Below are 21,874 nucleotides of genomic sequence, written 5' to 3' on the forward strand. Positions count from 1 at the left end.
ATTTTTTGAGACACTGGCAAACTGTTTGCTAAAGTGATTGTATCATTTTACATTTCACCAACAGTGTATGAGAATTCCTGTTGCTCCATATTCTTTCCAACACTTGATATGACCTGTCCTTCTAATATTAGCCATCCTAAAAAGTATAGTAGTATCTTACTGTAGCCTCAATTTGCATTTCTCTAAAGATTAATGATTGTGAATACAAAAATAAGTGCAAAATGGGTGAAAGACCTAAATGTAAGACAGGAAACCTTCAAAATCCTTGAGGAGAAAGCAGGCAAAAACATCTTTGATCTTGGCCACAGCAACTTCTTACTCAACATGTCTCTGGAGGCAAGGGAAAAAAAAGCAAAAATGAACTATTGGGACCTCATCAAAATAAAAAGCTTCTGTACAGCAAAGGAAACAATCAGCAAAACTAAAAGGCAACCGACAGAATGGGAGAAGATATTTGCAAATGATGTATCAGATAAAGGGTTAGTATCCAAAACCTATAAAGAACTTATCAAATTCAACACCCAAAAAACAAGTAATCCAGTGAAGAAATGGGGAAAAGACATGAATAGACACTTCTCCAAAGAAGACATCCAGATGACCAACTGACACATGAAAAAATGTTCAACATCACTCATCATCAGGGAAATAAAAATCAAAACCACAATGAGATACCCCCTTATACCTGTCAGAATGGCTAACATTAACAACTCAGGCAACAACAGATGTTGGTGAGGATGTGGAGAAAGAGGATCTCTTTTGCATTGTTGGTGGGAATGCAAGCTGGTGCAGCCAATCTGGAAAACAGTATGGAGGTTCCTCAAAAAATTAAAAATAGTACTACCATATGACCCAGCAATTGCACTGCTAGGTATTTTTCCAAGGGATACAGGTATGCTGTTTTGAAGGGACACATGCACCCCAATGTTTATAGCAGTACTATCAACAATAGCCAAAGTATGGAACGAGCCCAAATGTCCACCAATGGATGAATGGATAAAGAAGATGTGGTATATATATATATATATATATATATATATATATATATATACACACACACACACAATGGAGTATTACTTGGTAATCAAAAAGAATGAAATCTTGCCATTTGCAACTACGTGGATGGAACTGGAGGGTATTATGTTAAGCGAAATTAGTCAAAGACAAATATCATATGACTTCACTCATATGAAGACTTTAAGACACAGAACAGATGAACATAATGGAAGGGAGGCAAAAATAATATAAAAACAGGGAAGGGGACAAAACATAAGAGACTCTTAAATATGGAGAACAAACAGAGGGTTACTGGAGGAGTTGTGGGAGGAGGGATGGGCTAAATGGGTAAGGGGTATTAAGGAATCTACCCCTGAAATCACTGTTGCACCATATGCTAACTAATTTGGATATAAATTAAAAAAATAAAATTAAAAAAACTAAAAAAAAACTAAAAAAAACAAGATTAATGATGTTGAGCATTTTCATGTCTTTTTGTTATCCATACATGTTGCTGAAGTATCTGTTCAAATTTGTTAACCATTTTTAATTGAGTTGTTTGGTTTTTTATTATTGAATTAGAGTCCTTTTCATACTGTATATACAAGTTCTTTATCAGATATGTGATTTGCAAATAATTTATCCTACTTTGTGTCTTATCTTTTCATTCACAGTGCCTTCCAAAGAGCAGAATTTCTTATTTTTGATAAAGTCCAATTTATCCAATTTTCACTTAGTGGATTATGTTTTGGTGTTATATCTAAGAAATCTAACACAGATGGGCTCACACAAGTTCACAAAGATTTTCTCCTATTTTTTTCCCCAGAAGTTTTAAGTCGTACATTTAGGCCTATGATTGACTTTGAGTTGATATTTGTATACATGAATGATATTGATCTAGGTTTTTGTTTTTATTTTCAAATGGACATCCAATTATTCTGACACCATTTGTTGAAAAGATCATCCGTTCTCTATTAAATTGCCTTTGTGCTGGGGCACCTGGGTGGCTCAGTTGGTTACGTGACTGATTCTTGATTTTGACTCAGGTCATGATCTCATGGTGGTGAGATTGAGCCCCACCTTGGACTCCACACTGAGCATGGAGCCTGCTTGGGCTTCTCTGTCTTCCTCTCTCCCTGTGCCTCCCCTGCCCACACTCTCTCTTTCTCTCAAAATAAATAAACTTTAAAAGGATATAAATAGATAGATAGATAGATAGATAGATAGATAGATAGATAGATAAACTGTTTTTATACTTTGTTAAAAATAAATGGACCATATATATGGATCTATTTTCTGGTCTCTCAATTCTGTTCCAATGATCCATTTGTCTGTATTGATGTCAATGCCACAATCACTATAGCTTTTGAATAAATTTTGAAGCTAGGTAATTATAAGTCCTTCAGCTTTGTTTACTTTTTCAAAGTTATCTGGGCTATTTAGGTTCTTTGAATTTCTTTATAAATTTGAGAATAAGTTGGCCAATTTCTATAAAATCTTGCTAGGGTTTGATTTGTATTGTATTGAATCTACAGATAAGTTTTGGGGAGAATTGACATCTTGAGGGTATAGAGTCTTTCAATACACGAACACGGTATATCTCTCCATTTACTTGAGTCTTCTTTAATTTCTCTCAGCAATGTCTTGTAAATTTTAGTGTATAGGTTTTGCACATCTTTTGTCAGATTTATCCCTAGATATTTCATACTTCAAAGCTAATATAATAATACTGATTTTTAAAATTCAGTTTACGACTGTTAATGATTAGTCTGTAGAAATGTAATTGATTTTTGTTTTGTAAACTGCAAACTTGCTAACCTTATTTATTAATTCTAGAAGCTTTTTGGGAGATTTCATAGGATTTTATACATAGATTATGATGTCAGTTGCTAAAGTGAATTTTATTTCTTCCTTTACAATATGGGTCCCTTTGTTTCTTTTTCTTGCCTTATTCAATTGGCTAGAACCTCTAATACTATATTAAGTATTAGTGGTGAGATTAGACATTCCTGTCTTATCCCTGATCTTAAGGGGAAAATCCCCTAGTGTTTCAGCATTCAATATGTTGTTTGTTACAGATTTTTGATAGATTCCCTTTATCAGGTTGTGGAAGTTCCCTTCTATTTTTAGTTTACTGAGAAGTTTGTCATATGAGCATGTGTTCCTATAAAGATAGCTTTATTAGATATTTTTTCTTTTTCAATTCTAGCTTTTGAATTTCATGGTCATCTAAAGAATGTATGTACATATAAAATAGATTTTGTGGATGTGCTCACTGCTTCTTCAACCATCCTGACCTCTTGATCTGCTGAGGAGGAGAAAGGATGGATGGCACAGGAAAAGGAAATCAGACTTGCAAGGACTTTCTGGACAGGGGCTATTTCTTCAGGCCTTGAATCCCATATCTAGGGAGTTTCCTGGAACCATGAGTTGGCCCTCAGTTCTATTTTATTTATATATTCATTCATTCATTCAGTCAGTCATCATTTTACACTTTTCCTTCTTGTTAGTTGATCTTATTTTCACTAATCACTATTCACTTTATCATTTCATTAAGTGGACCTTTTGCTTTTACTTTTTATTTAATGCCACTTAGTTTGTCATTATTTACTTAAAATTTTTTTTAAGTTTTCATTGAAGAGTTTTTATCACGTCCATTCAATCTTGAATCTGATGATTTTATTATTTGTGTTTCTCTTTTTATTTTAAAATTGCAAGCAAAAATCATTGATTTCAGGGTAGCATCAGTGAGAACTATCCATGGAATTAAGCAGGAGGCCTGAAGATTTCCCCCTCCAATGATCTCAGCTTGACTCTTCAAACCTTGACTCCTCAGGGCTGCAGGTCTTCAGGAGGCACCAGCCAAAATTGTACTCTGTAAATGTCAGGAGGCAACTGTTGCAGGAATTCCATTCACACACAATAAATGTGTGTGTTGTGCAGCAGTGACACTGCCCACCTTGCAAAGGATGATACACTGAGTTCTAAAGTTTTTAAATGGATGGGGCGCCTGGGTGGCTCAGTTGGTTAAGTGGCCGACTTCGCCTCAGGTCATGTTCTTGCTGTTGATGAGTGCCGGCCCTATGTAGGGCCGTGTGCTGACAGCTCAGAGCCTGGAGTCTGCTTTGGATTCCGTGTCTCCCTCTCTCTCTGCCCCTTCCCCCTCCCCCCCAAATGAATAAACGTTTAAAAAATTAAAGTTTTTAAATGGAATTAAACAATAGCTATATGGGCCACTCTACCTTTCCAAAGATCACTTTAATTCTGCATTCAGTCACAGTGCAGCTGAACCACTGAAACAACGTTGTCTTTTCATATCACAAATCATCCAATCCTTTTATAAGTATATGAATTATTTAAATTGATGATCTCTATTCAGTACAACCACTGAACATCAGGTAAATATATGGTTGCATAATAAAAGATGAAACTGTGTAGTAAGGTTCCAGCCAAAAAAGATTCTCAAAACTCCTTTGTTTCATTTTTGTTTATGATTTCTAAAATTTCAATTTTATTTTTATTTGATTTTTATTCTGAATAAAACGCAGAATAGCAAGATTAAAAAGAAAGAACCAAAAGGTGAAAAATTAAATAGCAGAAGTCACTTAAGATTCATCATGATAATGACTCAAATTGCCTTCAAGACAAGCTGCTGCCAAAAGATGCTTCTTCCAGGAAGGATCTTAGGGAATTTCTCTAAGTGGATAGTCTGCAGGCTAAAGAGCAGTTCACTAGGGCTAGAATTAAGGTGGATATTGTTGTCGAGATGAAGCTGACTCTACCTATGATGGACAATCAGCTGCAAACAAAATGAAAACAAAACGTAGAATTTCACTGTATACTTGCCAGCTTCATTCCATAACTACCAACTACCAAAGTATCTCTGAGTATAAGTACACGAAGGTTACTTAGTTCACTCTTGCTCAATACCCTAAAATGAGAGACAAATGTGGACGGGCTAAATTCTCCACCAAGCAATTTGACTGATATTCACTACTTTCTCCGTAGTGCCTGTGACCTCCAATCCAATGCAATTCTTGGCAAGTAAATTTTCCAAACACCCTATCTAAGGCTCACCCTGACACCTGTGTCAAATGTTAACATGCTCCACTTTTCTCTGAAACTTTTCCATTTGCAAAAGGATAAATCCCTATGCTGGGGACTGTAAAAAGATACTGTATAGATGGCAGATGAGGTTCCTCCTTATCAGAAATTTACAGCGCCGATGGAGGAAAGGTTTATGTGCAGAAATAGTAAAATCAAGTGGGCATTATTTTGTAAACCATTGGAATAAGACAAATAAAAAGGAAGAATGTGAGCATGAAAGACCAAGGAAGAGATGACATTTGGCATGTTCTGGAGGGCTGATAGGAGTCCATTTGCTGGGAGGTCTCTGAATGCTAGCATCTCATCACGTGTTCATTCTGAATACCATGGAAGTTCAGTGCATCCAGAAATAGTGGTGTTAATTTCTGTTTATCCCCTGTGTTCTTCCCCTGGGAGTCTTAATAACAATCAGTAGCAGGGAAGAGTGGGTGCTGATGGGTTTGTTTTAATGGTTATCCTATTTATTCCTCCAACCTTGGGCTTATAGCATGGTCACAGTTTGAACAGAGTTTATATCCAGCGAAAGATACCCAGGGTTTTTTACCCTACTCTTCACATTCTATGGCAGTTTTGTTATTTATTTCACTACATTTAGCCCATTTTTATCACATGTTTACATCCCACAGATGTTTACTATGTACCATTTATGTGCAAGTCATTGTTTTGGGCCTGGGGAACAAAACAGCATTCCTGTCCTCTTGGAGCTTCCTCTATAGTGGGAGGAGACAATACAGAAATCAATGTTTATCTGTCTAAGTATTTATCTATCATCTATCTATTAGATATCTAGATAGTTATGGAGTAGAAAACAGTGCAACATAACACAATATATATTATATAACCATATAAATACTTATATTTGTATATGTGTATAAAAACATTTACTTTAATATCTATTAATAAGTGTTATGGGGAAAACTTCAGCAAGGAAACAGAGTATGGGGGCAGAGAAATTTTTAAGCAGATGGTCAGGAAAGTCCTTTCTGAGAAGGCAACATCTGAGCAGTGGCTTAAAAGATATGAGGGGGTGAGACATATGGATATCTGGGACAAGAACATTTCAGGAAGAGGAACCAATAAGTGCAAAGGCCCTGAATTACAATTACGCTTAGTGTGCTCAAGGAAATTGAATTCACAATGTGAAAGAGTCAGCCTGCTATGTGGAGAAAAGATTATAGAGGAGCAAGTAGAGAAATAGGGAAACTAATTAGGGTGCAACAAACAGGCAGGTAAAAGATGATGATGGCTTGGATCTGGTGGGTAGTGGTGGAGAATGCATCCATTTTTGGTTCTAGGATGTTTTTAAACATTTTAATGTCTCTGAAATTGGGATGCAGCTTCTAACTGATGGCGTCTTACTATTACTACGGGCCGGGAGACATAGAGATGTAGTTCCATTTATCTGCACATGCACCCCCCTGGTTTGGAGCTTTTATTCTCCCTCAGTTGAGTCACAGGTCACAGGACGGTTGAGTGTCCGACTTCAGCTCAGGTCATGATCTCGCGGTTTGTGAGTTCAAGCCCTGCATCCAACTCTGTGCTGACAGCTCGGAGCCTGGAGCCTGCTTTGGATCCTGGGTCTCCCTCTCTCTTTGTCCCTCCTCCCCGCCTTGTGCTCTGTCTCTTTCTCTCTCTCTCAAAATAAATAAGCATTAAAAAAATAAAAAAATAAAAAGACTGAGTGAGATCACCAGAAAGTGAGTGTAAACAAAGTGAAATCTGAAGTCATTTATTTAAAAAATTTTTTCTTGACAGTTTATTTATTTATTTTGAGAGAAGGAGAGTGAGCAGGGGAGGGACAGAGAGAGAGGAAGAGAGAGAGAATCCTAAGCAGGCTCTGGACTGTCAGCATGGAGCCTGATGTGGCACTCGAACTCTCAAACTCTGAGATCACAACCTGAGCTGAAATCAAGAGTTGGATGCTTAACCAACTGAGCCACCCAGCCTCCCTAAATCTGAAGTCATTTAGAAGTTCAAAATTGTGGAAGAAGTTTCAACATCTTATATTGGGAATATGTGTTCTAGATCCTCATGTAGGTGGAACATATACTACCAGTATAATGAACCTGCCAACCTTACAAAAGCCTTGGATTCATGATTATTTTTTTAAATGCTTGTTACAGAAGAAAATAGTGCTGAGCAGATATTCCTAATTCAGGTTGTCTAAATAAGAATCATTCTGAAAAACACATTTGAATAACTGGGGAAGAATTTAAGTACTACATCCCATTAAAGCTCATTAAAGAATAAAAAGTAATAGCCATGGGCTCTGCATAATAAAAAAAGAGTCTAACCTTATGTGGTTAGGCTTTCAGTTATACTTTAAGAAAATATTTTAAACTATATAGTCACACAAATAAATTTTCCAGAAGTACAACTTTCTAGTGTAGATAGAGCTGAAGGCTGAATGAAGTTCCCTAGATCATGCTCCTGACAGATGAGGGAACGGAGGCCTGAATCCACCAAGGGACTAACCCAACTGAAACAGCACCCTGAACGGCTATGAACCAAAGCCAACAGACACTTTTTGCTTCAAGTTCAACATACTTCCTACCATACCAATGACATGCCACACACACACTCACACCAGGGAAATTTGTGACAAAATTCGTAACTTTTAAACACAAAACAAAGTCTTATTTAACAACAAGAGAAAGACGTACAGAGATTGCAATTGCACATCAGTATGCCATGGATCTTTGAGTTTCACTGGACAGTAGTTTAGTCTGAGAAATCCTGTTTCAGTTTTGTCTGCAACAAAAAATAAGATAAAGCTGCACCCTCCACTTAAGGCAGTCTTGTGTGAAAGCAGAGAAATTGAAAAGTCTTGCATAAGACTAATGCTTGAGGGGTGCCTGGGTGGTTCAGTCAGTTAAGCGTCCAACTCGATTTCGGCTCAGGTCATGATCTTATGGTTCATGAGATCAAGCCCCGTGTGGGGCTTGTGCTGACTGCTGACAGCACAGAGCCTGCTTGGGATTCTCTCTCTCTTTCTCTCTGCCCCTTCCCTGCTCTCTCTCTCTTTCTCTCTCTCTCAAAATAAACAAGTAAACGTTAAAAAAAAAAAGGCCTTCCAAAGCAGGCCAAGCTGATGAAAAAAACAACAAGAAAACAAAACAAACTAATGCTTGAATCCTGTTCAGATAGTCCTCATAATTAATAAAGTAAACATTAAGATTAATTGAGCATATAAATGTGACCATTCCCCCCCCACTAAAGCATATGATCATCCCCCTTCTCATGAGTAACCCTTAAATTGTATCGATTTATTCCACTTCTTATTTGGTATAGGCTCAAATTTACAGCACCCCCATAATGAATGTTAACAGAACCGTCTCTCTCTGTCAGTATTCCTCAGTATTAGAAAGCTGCTCACTGCATTAAATGGTAAAAAGAAGTTGTAACTTTGGAATTGGAGTTAAGTTCATACTTTAGCCCTATTACTGCTTGGCTGGGCGGCATTTCCCACTTTCTTAATTTTTCTGAGGCTGAGACATCCAGAGTTAAGGTGGTATTACTTGAAAAGATGGTTGTGTAAAATAAATGACTTAGTGAAGATACGTGAAATCTTAATACAGTACTTGGTACTTAATAAATATCAATAAATGGCTTTCTCAGTAAAAGAATGCTCATTTAAGCCATCTTTCTTCCCTAGGCTTGTTTACTTTGTAGCATATCCAGGTTGTTTTTTTCACTGTATTGTTACAGATAGTAAAAACAAATAAAAATGTATTTTATGATGTTATGTTCCTTTTTATTCAAGAACTCTAAACATTGACAATCTTTCACACACCTTTTTGGGTGCTCATTTTTTGGGATTACTTGATTTCCATTCAAGTTGCAGAATAAGCAGCTCCTGTTTGTTTATCAGAATGTCTCTATGTACTACTTAAGGCAAATACTATTTCCTTCCACAGAGTAAAAGAAATCGTTGCTCTTATAAAGTATAAATATAACTTCATTTGATACCTTCACTTTACCCTACCTACCCAAACACCACCTTTGGGCTATCTAGTAAATAATCGATTTAGAAAAAATAACTCTGAAAAAATAATCCCATTACACTGTGATTTCTCATATATTTTTAACTTATTAACTAGTTAAAGAAATAGCTGCTTAGAAGCTTCTTTAAAGGAGAAATTGAATGTTTCCTGCAAACAATAGCCACAACAGGGGTGTCTGGGGTCTCAGTTGGTTAAGCACCAGACTTCGGCTCAGGCCGTGATGGAGCCCCACGTTGGGCTCTCTGCTGTCAGTGCACCACTTCAGACCCTCTCTCTCTCTCTCTCTCTCTTCCCCTCCCTCACTCTCTCAAAAATGAATAAACATTAGAAAAATAAAAATAAACAATAGCTACAACAGCCACCCCACCTGTGACTAATGAATCCTTGAGGTTTAGATGGCAGCTTAGCCTAAGAAATACCTCCTAAATTTCAACAGGAACATAACTAAGATGAAATAAACCTGCCCCTTCCACTCGAGGAAGTATCATAAAAGTGCCAAGAGGAAACTGAAATGCCTTCCAAAAATGTACATTTTTGCACTGTGTTCAAACTTGAGTTTCTTTTGCCTAAAGTTCAGTTGTAAAAAGAACCAGCTGTGGGACCGAGAGCCACAAGTCCAGCGCCTGCAGCCTGGACACTTGAGGACTGTAATGAGAGCCGGCTGTTGTCTACCTAGCTGATGGCTCAGGAAGCTTGTCTAGTGAATGCTCTATCACCAAGGAAACGCTTCCATCACAGCAAGTCTAGCACCTTCCCATTTACAACTCACTTGACAAGCACAGCTGTAAATAAGTCTGCACTCAGGAGGAGGAATATGTGGAGGCCCTCACTAGCACCTACTGTAAGAATTATAAATTGCCCAATTTGGGGACGAAGTGAGATGCTTTAACAGAAGTTCAGAACAATGACAGATCTGGCACCGAATCTATTGCACACTAATTGTTTCACTGAGATAATTTTGAGGTAATTACACTCCACCAATCCACAAGTAACCTCACTCAGGCTGTATTTAATCCAGTGTAGCTTGCTATTTCTGAAAGGTCAGGAAATCTCTTTCCTCACCTCTAACTGCTCACCTTTCTTGGGTGCACTATGGGGATGCATAATTCCAACAGAGTGGAAATTCAGTCAGTAAATGAAGCTGAGGCATAAAAATTCATAGCAAAAACTTTTGGGGAGAAAAAGTCAAGAAATGACATGAAGGCAATCCCAGCCCCCTTATAGAGATGACTAAGATATGCTCTGAGAGTTTACAAGCATTTGCTTGAAATCATATTCGGTTATTTAAAAACTCTTTTCATGGCAATGAACATATCCCCGTGCCAGTGTTTGGATACCTCATTCATGTTTTGCTCATCAAAGAAGAAAGCAGGCGCACTTGCAGTCTTTCTAACTCCTCTCACTTCTTGGGGCACTTCTTTCCTTCTCCAAAACTCTAGTCTTTCAAAAAAATTCAAAGACTTATCCATGTTCCAATGTAGCCAAACATGCCTCAGCTTACATAAAATTACTTGGAAATCTGGAATTTGTACCATACTTTGAAGTCTGCTATTGAATTAATTCATTATCAAAACTGGGTAAGCAATTCTCAAACATCAATGCCAAAGCATTCTATAAATTCTGAATTCTACAAAGACAATAACGCTGACCCCCCATCCAAAATATGTGTATATATATGAGGAGTTAGTATATTTTACTATAAATGGCAATCAATCATTAGTGGTAACAGTAACTTTTCTCTTTATCACAAATATCAGACTTAATTCTTATCATATTCAGCCCAAAGATTTTCTCAAGGTTAACTTTCCTTCAAAAATCAACAAATAGAAATCTCATGATGTGACTAAATTTTAGAACTAATGAATACAAGGAAGATCTTTTAAGACACAAAGTCATGTACTATATCTTCTTAATCCCTGAGAAAAGTACTAAAAACTTCCCTTCCTTGTCAGGATGAAGCATCCATCAAAAACCACCCCAAGATAAACCTGAACTTTCGGTAGTTTTTGGCATTCAACCATCAAACAATGTAAGTAGTCACGCCGTGTGGCTTAATGTGGGACTTTGCCCAGGGCCAGTCAAGGCCTGAACTTGCCCGTCACAGTTAGAAAAATTCAAGATAAAGTAGAATTTGTTAATTATGTGCAATCAAGATAATTTAAATATTCAAATACATGAAACTTCTTTAGTTTTGTTTACTTGTTTTGTTTTACCATTGGCTGATGTAGCAAACTCCAAATTCACTCCAAATCCAGTGAATTCAAAGACTGAGCTTAAGAACTGAAAACCCGGGGCGCCTGGGTGGCTCAGTCGGTAAGCGTCCGACTTCGGCTCAGGTCATGATCTCGCGGTCTGTGGGTTCGAGCCCCGCGTCGGGCTCTGTGCTGACAGCTCAGAGCCTGGAGCCTGTTTCAGATTCTATGTCTCTCTCTTCCTCTGACCCTCCCCTGTTCATGCTCTCTCTCTCTCTCTGTCTCAAAAATAAATAAATGTTAAAAAAAATTTAAAAAAACAAACTGAAAACCCAACTACCAAGAAGAACCGTGAGAATTGTAAAATGACCTATTTGGTGGCACTTTTTTTTGGTAGCAGTTACTTTTTATTTTACATATAGGTTAGCCTGAAAGAAGATACATGACTAGTATGTCCCAAGCCAAATGCCACTAGAAGTCAAGAATGTCTACTTTATTCCTTCCAGTTTTCCCTGCTCAGCTGCATGGTATAAAAAGAAAACTATCTCTTCAGAAATTCTTATGATATTCATATACCTAATTATATAAATGACTTTGAAGGAGTTTGATTACTTTCTTGAAAATTGTGGATTAAGACACTGACACCTTTATCCTTCTACTACCCAACAAATTGTAAAACAAAGGGGAAGGCAACACACACTTGTTTATTTATTTAAATTTTTTTTTAGTGTTTATTCATTTTATGTGTGTGTGTGGGTGTGTGGGTGTAAGAGAGAGAGAGAGAGACACAGACAGAGACAGAGAGAAAGAGAGAATGAGAGTGGGGAAGGGGCAGAAAGAGAGAGGGAGACAGAAACTGAAGCAGGCTCCAGGCTCTGAGCTGTCAGCACAGAGCCCAATGCGGGGCTTGAACCCAGGAACTGAGAGATCATGACCTGAGCCTAAGTCAGACGTTTAACTGAGCCACCCAGGCACCCGCCACATACTTGTTTAGTTGCGAGCTATTACATATGAGGTACCATGCCTGGCATTTTCATGCTTAATCATGACAAGATCACAGAACTGAAGGAAAGACCAATTTTTGCCCTTCCTCTTGGACTCAGCTTCCTTACTCCTGTAGCAATTGGCCTAACAGGTGCTCAATAAACAGTTTGGGAAAAAACTCTTTTTTTGCCTTAAAATACAGCATGTTAGATGGACAAAAATGAATGTTCTTTCTATGGGATCAGGGCCTTCCATCTTACAAGATCTACTTCCTGTCACATTTTCTATAGCACATACTTATGAGTCTCAAGTGAAAAACAAGTAGTTAGCCTTTGGAAATCCTATGGGTAATATGCAACCTTCCTGACATTTAAATTGTTTTTAAATGCATTTGGTGAGACACAAATATACTATTCCAAATTCAAGCCCAAACCCAAAGGTTTTCTTTCCTGTTTCCCATTTTCCGGGGACTTCCAAGAATAGCCATTTCTTAGTTCAGTTGTGAAATACAATCCTGTTATCACCATCCAGGGATGTTGAATCATGACTAAGGGGAACTAGAAAATATACAATTTGTTCTTATGGCTTCCGCTACGATCTTATAATGTTTATTTAATTATTTATATATTAATTTATTTACTAACTAATAATCACCCTGGAAACATGACTAGATCATAAAATATTCTAACAGCACAGATCAAAGAGGAATGCTAGTCTTCAGTAGACTGTCTTCCCATTCGCCTTTCTTCAGTCTTCTGCTTTCATAAAAGAGGTGATGTCATAATTTATGATGTTAAGCTGACTGGTGAAATGTCATTACACAAGCAATGTTTTAATTGATGATGTTAGGCTGGTTAGCAGGAAGTGTCAAATGTCACTTTTGTGACATAAACTGGCAGTTATGATTATATAATATCAATTATTCTTTGGAAAACTGCATTAGATCAGTTAGAGCAGAGCCGATTTAGTTTGTATAAGTTCATTTTTTTTTTCTAGCTGTTCATCTAGTTCTAATTATTAGGAGTAAAGTACACTTTGGATGTAGTTTAGACTTTCCTAATGTCATCCCTGGAAGTATAATAGGTGTATTATATGCCCCTTGTGTTGCACAAAGGGGTGTAAGGAAAATCTGTAGTGACCTTCCAGAAAGAAGGTGTACTGTGAATCTTCCTCCTCCTTAACTGAAACTCTTGAAATTATTTTAATTGTTAGTTGAGATTTAACTGAAATTTGACATTGTGAAGGAATAAACTTCAAAGACTCTTAGCTTATTTTGGTTTTCTATCAATATTAGCTGCAAAGTTAATTTAAATTTAACCCCAAACTTCTAAGCATACTTGCCTCTCTCCTTTTCTTTTTAAATTAAGCTAAGAAGAAGAATCAAAAGAAGAACCATTTTCTTATATTCTTTGTCCTTTACTATAGACATCATTTTGAAACTGTGATAAGTTAACTAGAAGGATATGGGAATTCAAAACTCAAAAAATCTAATGATAAACAACAAACCCAATGATAAAAATCTTAATGAGACATACCATGATAGCAACAGCTACCAATTATTGTAATTGGTATAGCCAGGCGCTGTGCTAATCCTTTACATGCGTTGCCTTATGTACTCTTCGTAACAAATGTGTGAACTAGATATGATTAATACCATTTTGCATGTGAGAAAAGTGAGGTTTACAAATATTTTGGCATAAAATAAACAATTTGTAAATGTTAAGTGTTCCCAGGAGTAGTGGAGTAACTTGACATCGGGCATACATGGGAAACACACCCATGGAGGAAGTCATCCTCTGCAGTCTCTGCAAGGCGAGGCCCAGGAGCTGAGCCCCAGTGGGAGGGCTGGACGCGAACAGAATGCAAGTGGAGGGAAGGTGGTGAAGCTGGGGCAAAGTGACTGTAAATGTGTGTGCATGTGTGTGTCTATGCATGTGCGTATTGCAGGTGTGTGCATCCGTGCATGTGTGCATGTATCCACAGGTGTTTTTGTGTGAATGTACACACCAGTGTCTGTGTGTGTCTGTGGGCTTCTGTGTGTACACGCATTCATGTGCTCTGTGTGTGTGTGTGTGTGTGTGTGTGTGTGTGCACATGCACCTATGTATGCACTTATGTTCAGAGGGTGGGAGCTAGTGGAGGGAGAAAGCATAGAATAGCATTAAGATAGGAACAATATTAGGCAGCTGTAACACAGATGCAGTCTGGGCAACTGATATAAATTCAAAAGCAGGGCATCTCACTAGAGCAAAGCCCAGGAGATGCCATCCTGAGCCAGGCATTATCCTTCTGACTGCTGGATTGTGGGTTGTCTAGTGGTGTAGACTTCTCGGGGAGGGCCCACAGTGTCCAGGGCAGGAGGTAGACCTTCAGATGGTAGCACATACTTCCCAGGTGGTACAGCTATATTTCAGTAACTGAACAGCAGATGCCATCTGATCTTTACAGAGCTGAGCATCTATGAAGGACATGGACTCATAGCTTGCTGGCCTTTCCCCATTCCTCCCTTATCTCCCATTCCCAACTCTCTTCCCACTTCTCCAAACTGAGCTGCCTTCTTCCTACTGCTGTTCAGGGACTCCTTCCAAGACACTGAGCTGACAGCTCTTCAACCACTTCCATTTTCCAGGCCTGTTTTCCTTCTTACAGGTATGATTTTGGTGAAAACTAGGGGAAAAACATCCAAACCTGGAGCTGAGTCAGTGGGAATCACAGAGGAATGTGAAGTCCTAAGCAATATCAGACATTCTAGAGCTTGGGTGAAGGGTTCTCATATTCCCTCTCAGGCTCCATCAAACCACACCAAAAGAAGAAATTAATCAGTAAATATGCCCCACATGAAAAAATATCACATTCTTGTTCTTGGCAACAATTTAAATCTTCCTAAGTCTTCACGGCAAGTTATTACATTTGCTCCATCTAAATTTCTTCCTCTTTGTTCTTTTCTCCATTTCTACCTTACTTTCACCTTGGTTTAGGAGCAAAACCAAACGAATTCATTTGGAAAGTGAGTTAAAAACAGAACGGATCCCTGGGACTCTGGTATTTCCCCTATGGCTGTAACTCAAAGGAGAGGGATAGCAGGTCATAGGTGAGGGCTGGAGCAGGCGGGACAAATAGTAGCAAATGTTGTTCAGTGCTTTGTGGATTTGTAAAGCACTTTTATGTAGAAACATACTGTTTCTTCAAGCGACTTTGTAAGATCATGATTATTAACATCTCCTCTGGCAGAAAAAGAATAATGCTCAAAGTAGTTTAGCAAAACAGCTAGTAGGTTTCTGAATACTTGTCCCATGATCTTTCCAGTGCCATGTGGGCAGTTTTAACTTCTCACTCTGGTCGTTGGAAGAAATCTTGATTACTCATGCTACCTGATTACTCAAAACTGATTAGGTTTGATCTCTCTTGATGTAAATACTAATCATCACTTATTCACTCCCTCCCCCCAACTATATTCATTCAACAAGTGCTGATTGAGCATCAATTATGTGCCAAACACTGACCTAGGGCCAACTGTGCCCTCTTGGATATTATATTCTTGTTGGGCCCCTTCTAACCCTCAAATCTAAAAAAAAAAATTATAAATGAAATCACTTTGGCCCTCAGTATTCTAGGATTTATATTTCACATTAGAAGCAGGTCACTGGGTCCAGCCCACAAACAAGGAGAGATTACACAAGGGCGTGAATTCCAGGAGGTGGGAGTTTAGGGGAGCCATTTTCAAAGGCATTCTACCAAAGGAACATACAAGGTACCTCAGGGTACCCAGAATATCCTTATGCTACAATGACACACTTATCAAGGCACACAGTGAAACCAACAAGCCAAACTCATCCTTCAGAAGGTGATTTCTTGTGTCTCATAGCTTCAGTGCTACCTCTTAGTTCCACTAAGGACTAAGCACTAAGCACTTGAGTTGTTAACCCTTTGAGTGTTCATGGCTTCTCCACAAAGGTCTTCTGTCTGAAAGCCTTTTTCTTAGAGAACTCTTAACCACCATTTCTGATCTTCAAAGCCATACCAACATCCTATGTCAGCCGCTGTTGCAAAAAATAGTTCTGTGTAGGCTTCAGCCAGTTTCCAGTAAATACAGCCTTGCTTCAGGCCAGTGCTATATATCTCTTGCCTCTGGCAGACATGAAGCTTCTTTTTTGGCAACACTACATTGGGTGTTTTAAGAACTCAACTGGTACCAGAAAAATGTGAAAACTAGAAGTAGGAAGAATGACTTCTAGGTTGGAAGAAATGTTCACCAATGCAAATTGAAAGTCCATGGGTAAATGCTTCTTCCTTTGCCCCTTTCCTACTCTAGAACATGTTCTCACAAGACTGAACAACCAGTCACCTACAGTGATGTCCTTGTGTGGGGCTTTCTCTCCTTCCCATTTTTCATTCTGGGTCCCTGGGAACATGTTCCCAAATAAACTACTCACACATAGCCATTTTCTTAGATTTTGCTTCATGTGGAATCCAGGCTAAGACAACCTTCAAGCTTTAATGACTCAAAAAAGAACTAAATCAATAAATTACTGATGATGAAATTTGAGTGTTATTATACACAAGACACCCAGGCTGAAATAAATCTGATTAAGAAGGCGTTTTATGAAATGTGTGACTTACCAGATGTTGTCCATTCTGGGCACTGGAACATTCATTCTTACAGTTAGTTTCCACATATTTCTCTATTATGATGCTTAGTGGTTCTTTAAATTTGGGCTGTATGAAATGAAGACAACAACAATAACAAAATAAGACTGACTCTACAATGAAAATAATATGGTATTTTCTGTAAGTTTTGATATACATCTACTTATTTAGGGCAAACTTCTCAGGGTGGGTGCCAGCAACATCACCTGGTGCAGGTGAACTCAGGGGCAGGACAGTCAGAAGACATGGGGTCTTCAGTTCCCTGTTCATCCTGCAGACAGTGTGCTTAGGCAGGTAGGCCACTGGATGTATTGTGAGGTTACTCTTCCCTTGAAGGAACATCAATTCCTGCTCGTATCCCCCTTTTTACAAGGCAATTGTGAGAGCAGACTTATATGGGGATAAGTATATTGGGCTTGCTTTGTTCTAATAACCTTAGCTTAGAACCAAAAGAAGGCTATTCTGAGGAAACACAGATGCTCAGTATCTTAGATATCTTAAGAGATTTTGGTTGCTTGGGAAGTGATTTGGATGTAGTCCCTCGTGTACCCAGGGAAAGTTGCAGCCTCATACCTTCCCTCAAAGAAGGAAGCCGTCAGTCACAGCTGGGTCACTGTCAGACAAGCCAGAGAGAGATCTGAGGTCACTCATAGGAAAATCCTACCCATCTCTTTACAAAAATACAATACACGGTGGACATAAGTGGCAATCCTTAGTTCCTCACCATTTATGATTAGTGATAATCTTTAGCCAGTGTAGCCAAGGGAATGTTCCTGAACTACTCTATGTTCTCCTTTGCTTGCTCCTGATGCACATTATTTATGCCTCTTGCTTGGGCAAAGTCTGCTCCTGGTTTCAATGGCTTTATTGTTAAGTGTTAGCCTTGCTCAGGTCCTTGGTAAGAGTAGAGTCATCAGCTAATAGTGTTTGTCAAGTGATTTTCACTGAAGGCTTTGCTTCTGACCCTTATGCTCTGTGCAATGCTGGCTGCGGCTGGCTCCAGGTTGCTGCAGCTCCCTAGATCCCTCAGCTACCCTGCTGTGCCTGCCTTCTACATTGCAAGATTAAGGTTCTCTTCTGGACTTTTGGACGAGGCTTTGTATATATTGGAGACATGAAGGGAAAGGACATTCAAACCTATTTTTTTTTCCAGAAAGAATGATTTTCTGCTTCTATTTGGAATTTAAAAAAATAAGTTCCCTTTTTGCACTATGGTAAGTACTTCCTGTGAATAACACTATTAAATTTCATGCCAGTCAACATGGCATAGGAAGAGATCCAAGGTGTTACCATTTCATTGTGTTGGCTTGTAAGTTTCACTAGGTGCCATGATAAGTATGCCATCACAGGGGAGGGATATTTGGGTACCTGAGAGATCCCAGTTCTTTTGGTAGGAAGACTTCTAAAATGGTTCCCAATGATCCTTGCCTCCTGATATTCACACCTTGTATATTCCATTCCCTTGGTGAAGTAAGTCTAATGACTTGTTTCTAATGCAAATGAAAAGGTCATTCCCCTGCTGAGCCTCGAGATGACCCCAGACTTCAGGCTGACGCCTTGACTGAAGCCTGTGAGAGACCCTAAAGCAGAGGAACCAGCTAAGTCATCCCAGGTTCCCGACCCAGAGATAAATAAATAGTTTTGAGCTAAAGAAATAGTTTTGGAGTAATTCATAACACAGTAATAGATAATAAATACAGTGCCCTTCCAATTATAGGCATTAGGAGGCTGTCTCTCTTTTTGTGAGCCATTGTAACAGCATCCTCTGGTTGCAATACCCAGGAAATGTCTGTAATCTATGATCTCCTTTGAATGCAGACAGCCATTTTCCACTCCTGGATCACTAAGCAACATTCAACCTGTCAGAAACTAGGGCATACAAATTCTATTATAGCCACTATATTTAACACAGGAGCCTGGATAATAAGGTCAGAGATGTATTTTACAGCCTTAGCCTGGCATCACATCTTTTCTGGACTAAGGGTACTTTCTATAGTTCTGATTGAAAATAGCAGTTATTTTTTCTTTCCCCTGATCGGTTATCTTTACTGAAAATGTACAGTGCTGTCGCTCCTGACAAAGAGGACATGTATTAGACACCATGGGCTTGCACCTGAATACCCAAGTGATGCATTACATGAATATAATTTACATAATGAGCCAGGCAAAAAATGTGTCTTAGAGTGTACATGCTTGTCAACATTTAAAAATGTTGAAATCTTGACAGAGAGCTGCCTCTTGGAGTGAAAAAAAGAATGATACTTATTCCCCTCCCCCTTCAAACTCTATGCTGACGCCATGTCCCAAATACTACTCATGGAGTGAATTCATTGAGTTCATACCAAGAAATAACTCTGTTGTATGCTTAAATATTAATAAAACCAGCACAGTGGACTTACGTGGGTGCCTTGGGGCAGATTTCTTCTAGTTTTTCAATGAATAAAAAAGGTTAAACTCAAGGACCAAGTGGATTTTTATGGTTAAGTCACAATTTATAAGTGGGCATTAATTAACATCAGATAAAAAATGGGATTACTAAGCAATCACATATAGCCTTGTCATTAGCGGTGGGCTTATAATTATAAACCTTGCTGGAATGAATAATTAAGAAATTGTAATGAAGAGCTCTGCTATAGGAAGGGCCTTGGAAAATGTAGACTGCAGTGTTTGGCGCAAGTTTTAGTAAATAACCATTAGATCTGGATCCAGTGCATTCCCCCTAGCTATCTTCATTACATCACCAAGACTGATTAAACTCTAGCAATTATGCTTGAATTTCAGAAGTATTTTAACTTTTTCTTAGACGTGGGCTTCTCAAGCTCAGACAAAATGAGCTTAGGAATCCAGGCAGAATTTTTAGGTTTTAGGTTGTAGATAGTTTTGAATAAATTTGCTTACGGACCTGAATTGAACATACTGCCTATATCAAATATGAGGTAAAATATTTTCTACTTTGCTTTTTTCCCCCCATATTTTGAGATTTAGGGCTATATGTATAGGGCATCAAAATGTGTATTCTTGATAGAAAGGAAAAACCTACCAAAATGGCTATTTGGCTGCTTAGAAACCCCGCCCAACCCATCTCTCCAAATACACATTATTTTATTAGTTCTACCTTTTAAAATACAATACATTCACTTATGCTTATCAAAAGGTAAAAAGGAGGAAACTTTTAGAGCTGATGGTTAAATTTATGGCATTGTAGATGGTGACAGTTTCATGGGTGTATACTTACCTTAGAACTCATCAAGATGTATATGTCAAATGTGTTACAGCTTTTTCGTGTGTCAAAAATAATTCAGTAAATTGGGGCGCCTGGGTGGCGCAGTCGGTTAAGCGTCCGACTTCAGCCAGGTCACGATCTCGCGGTCCGTGGGTTCGAGCCCCGCGTCAGGCTCTGGGCTGATGGCTCGGAGCCTGGAGCCTGTTTCCGATTCTGTGTCTCCCTCTCTCTCTGCCCCTCGCCCGTTCATGCTCTGTCTCTCTCTGTCCCAAAAATAAATAAAAAAAAAAACGTTGAAAAAAAAAATTAAAAAAAAAATTCAGTAAATAAAAGAACAAAAAGGATAATAGAGTTTAAAAATAAACACAATTTATTGTTCATTTTATTTTTCATTTGTGGTAGTAAATAAAGTGTTTGGAAGAATCTTTTGATGCCTCAAATACCTTCTATTACCTTGACCTAGTCATTGAGAATTAAAAGGTGTTTATATGTGCAGCACTGGGCTAGGGCATACACCATCAGCTTTCCAGGCTGGCTCCAGTGCTTAAACAAGAAGGCAGGAGAAATGCACAAAGAATAAAAAATTTTGACATATCGTGGCATTTATTTGCCCTATAACCTACTGACCTTGGCAAATTTCCTGGGGTGGGAAAGCATAAGCCACACATTGACCTAAATGGAATCTATCAATCCTGCTCAAATGTTAGCCAGCTAGTAATTACCTTACACACTAACGATTGAAATGCCAAAAGAATCAAAAGGCCTTTCCTTTGGAATGAAAAGTGGTCACCTGTGCTTTCTGGAGGATGTGGCCATTACCAATCTCTGGTGCTATAATGCAAGTGGACAACAATGGCATTGATAAATGGGGCTTGCTCCAGCCCAGCTGGCTTCTCTCTTTACTTTCACTTCCAACCTCTTCTCACCTCAGGTCTTTCCATTTGAAGCTCCCTTTGCTTAAAATGTTCTATCCCCAGATCTTTATATAGCTGGCCTTTCATGTAAGGATCTGACCAAACACCACCCTCTGTGATTTTCCATTCAAACTCTTCAATTATTTTTGGTATTGGGGTGGATGCATTTCTTTGGTTTCAAATCCCAGATTCATTTCTTACTCCCTGTGCAAAGCTGTGCAACTTATTGAATCTGTCTGCATGTTTATAAGTATGGATGGATGTATTCATGTTGATCCTTAATTATTCCAAAAATGATCTACGATCACCATGTCTATTTATATTATTCAGGTGTTTTCTTCCACTTGTAGGGCCATGATATTTCTTCTTTCAGCTCTCAATTATCCTAATTTGATTCTAGGACCAACCGAACTCTTATGTGATTTTTGTTTTTGTTTCTGTTTGTTTGTTTTTCATCACATTTTATTATTAGGCCACAACGATTTAGTTCTCCTCTTCATAAGTTGATAGCGAGAATTTATGTTATTAAGCAAAGGCTATATCTCAATAGGCTAAATGAATTGAGGATTTAAGACCAAAGTTTAGATGATCTAGACAAACAACTATAACTGAAAATAAAAGGGGGAGGGTGTAAAAATATGCTCATATTTCCCAGACTGGAAGGGCTGTGTTGCTGTATTTTCTAAATAATTCCTCAGCATTTAATTTTATCTCAGCTTCATAATTACCTAGGAATTTATAAGAATTAGGAATATTTGAGCAAGTTCATTTTAGAATCTGATGTGCAACTACTGATAGGAATGAGTGACT

General features: G+C 38.3%; 1 long non-coding RNA gene across 1 annotated transcript; it reads right to left on the reverse strand.

Moving 5' to 3' along the window:
- Positions 1-300: 300 nt before the first annotated feature.
- Positions 301-20,250, reverse strand: LOC122237343. Its single transcript, XR_006215775.1, has 3 exons — positions 20,163-20,250; positions 16,901-16,996; positions 301-330 (listed from the first exon to the last, which is right to left on the reverse strand). It is a non-coding gene; the product is annotated as an uncharacterized LOC122237343 (long non-coding RNA).
- Between the last annotated feature and the right edge of the window lie 1,624 nt (positions 20,251-21,874).

Source organism: Panthera tigris, chromosome A3, assembly GCF_018350195.1.
Source record: "Panthera tigris isolate Pti1 chromosome A3, P.tigris_Pti1_mat1.1, whole genome shotgun sequence".
Classification (NCBI taxonomy): domain Eukaryota; kingdom Metazoa; phylum Chordata; class Mammalia; order Carnivora; family Felidae; genus Panthera; species Panthera tigris.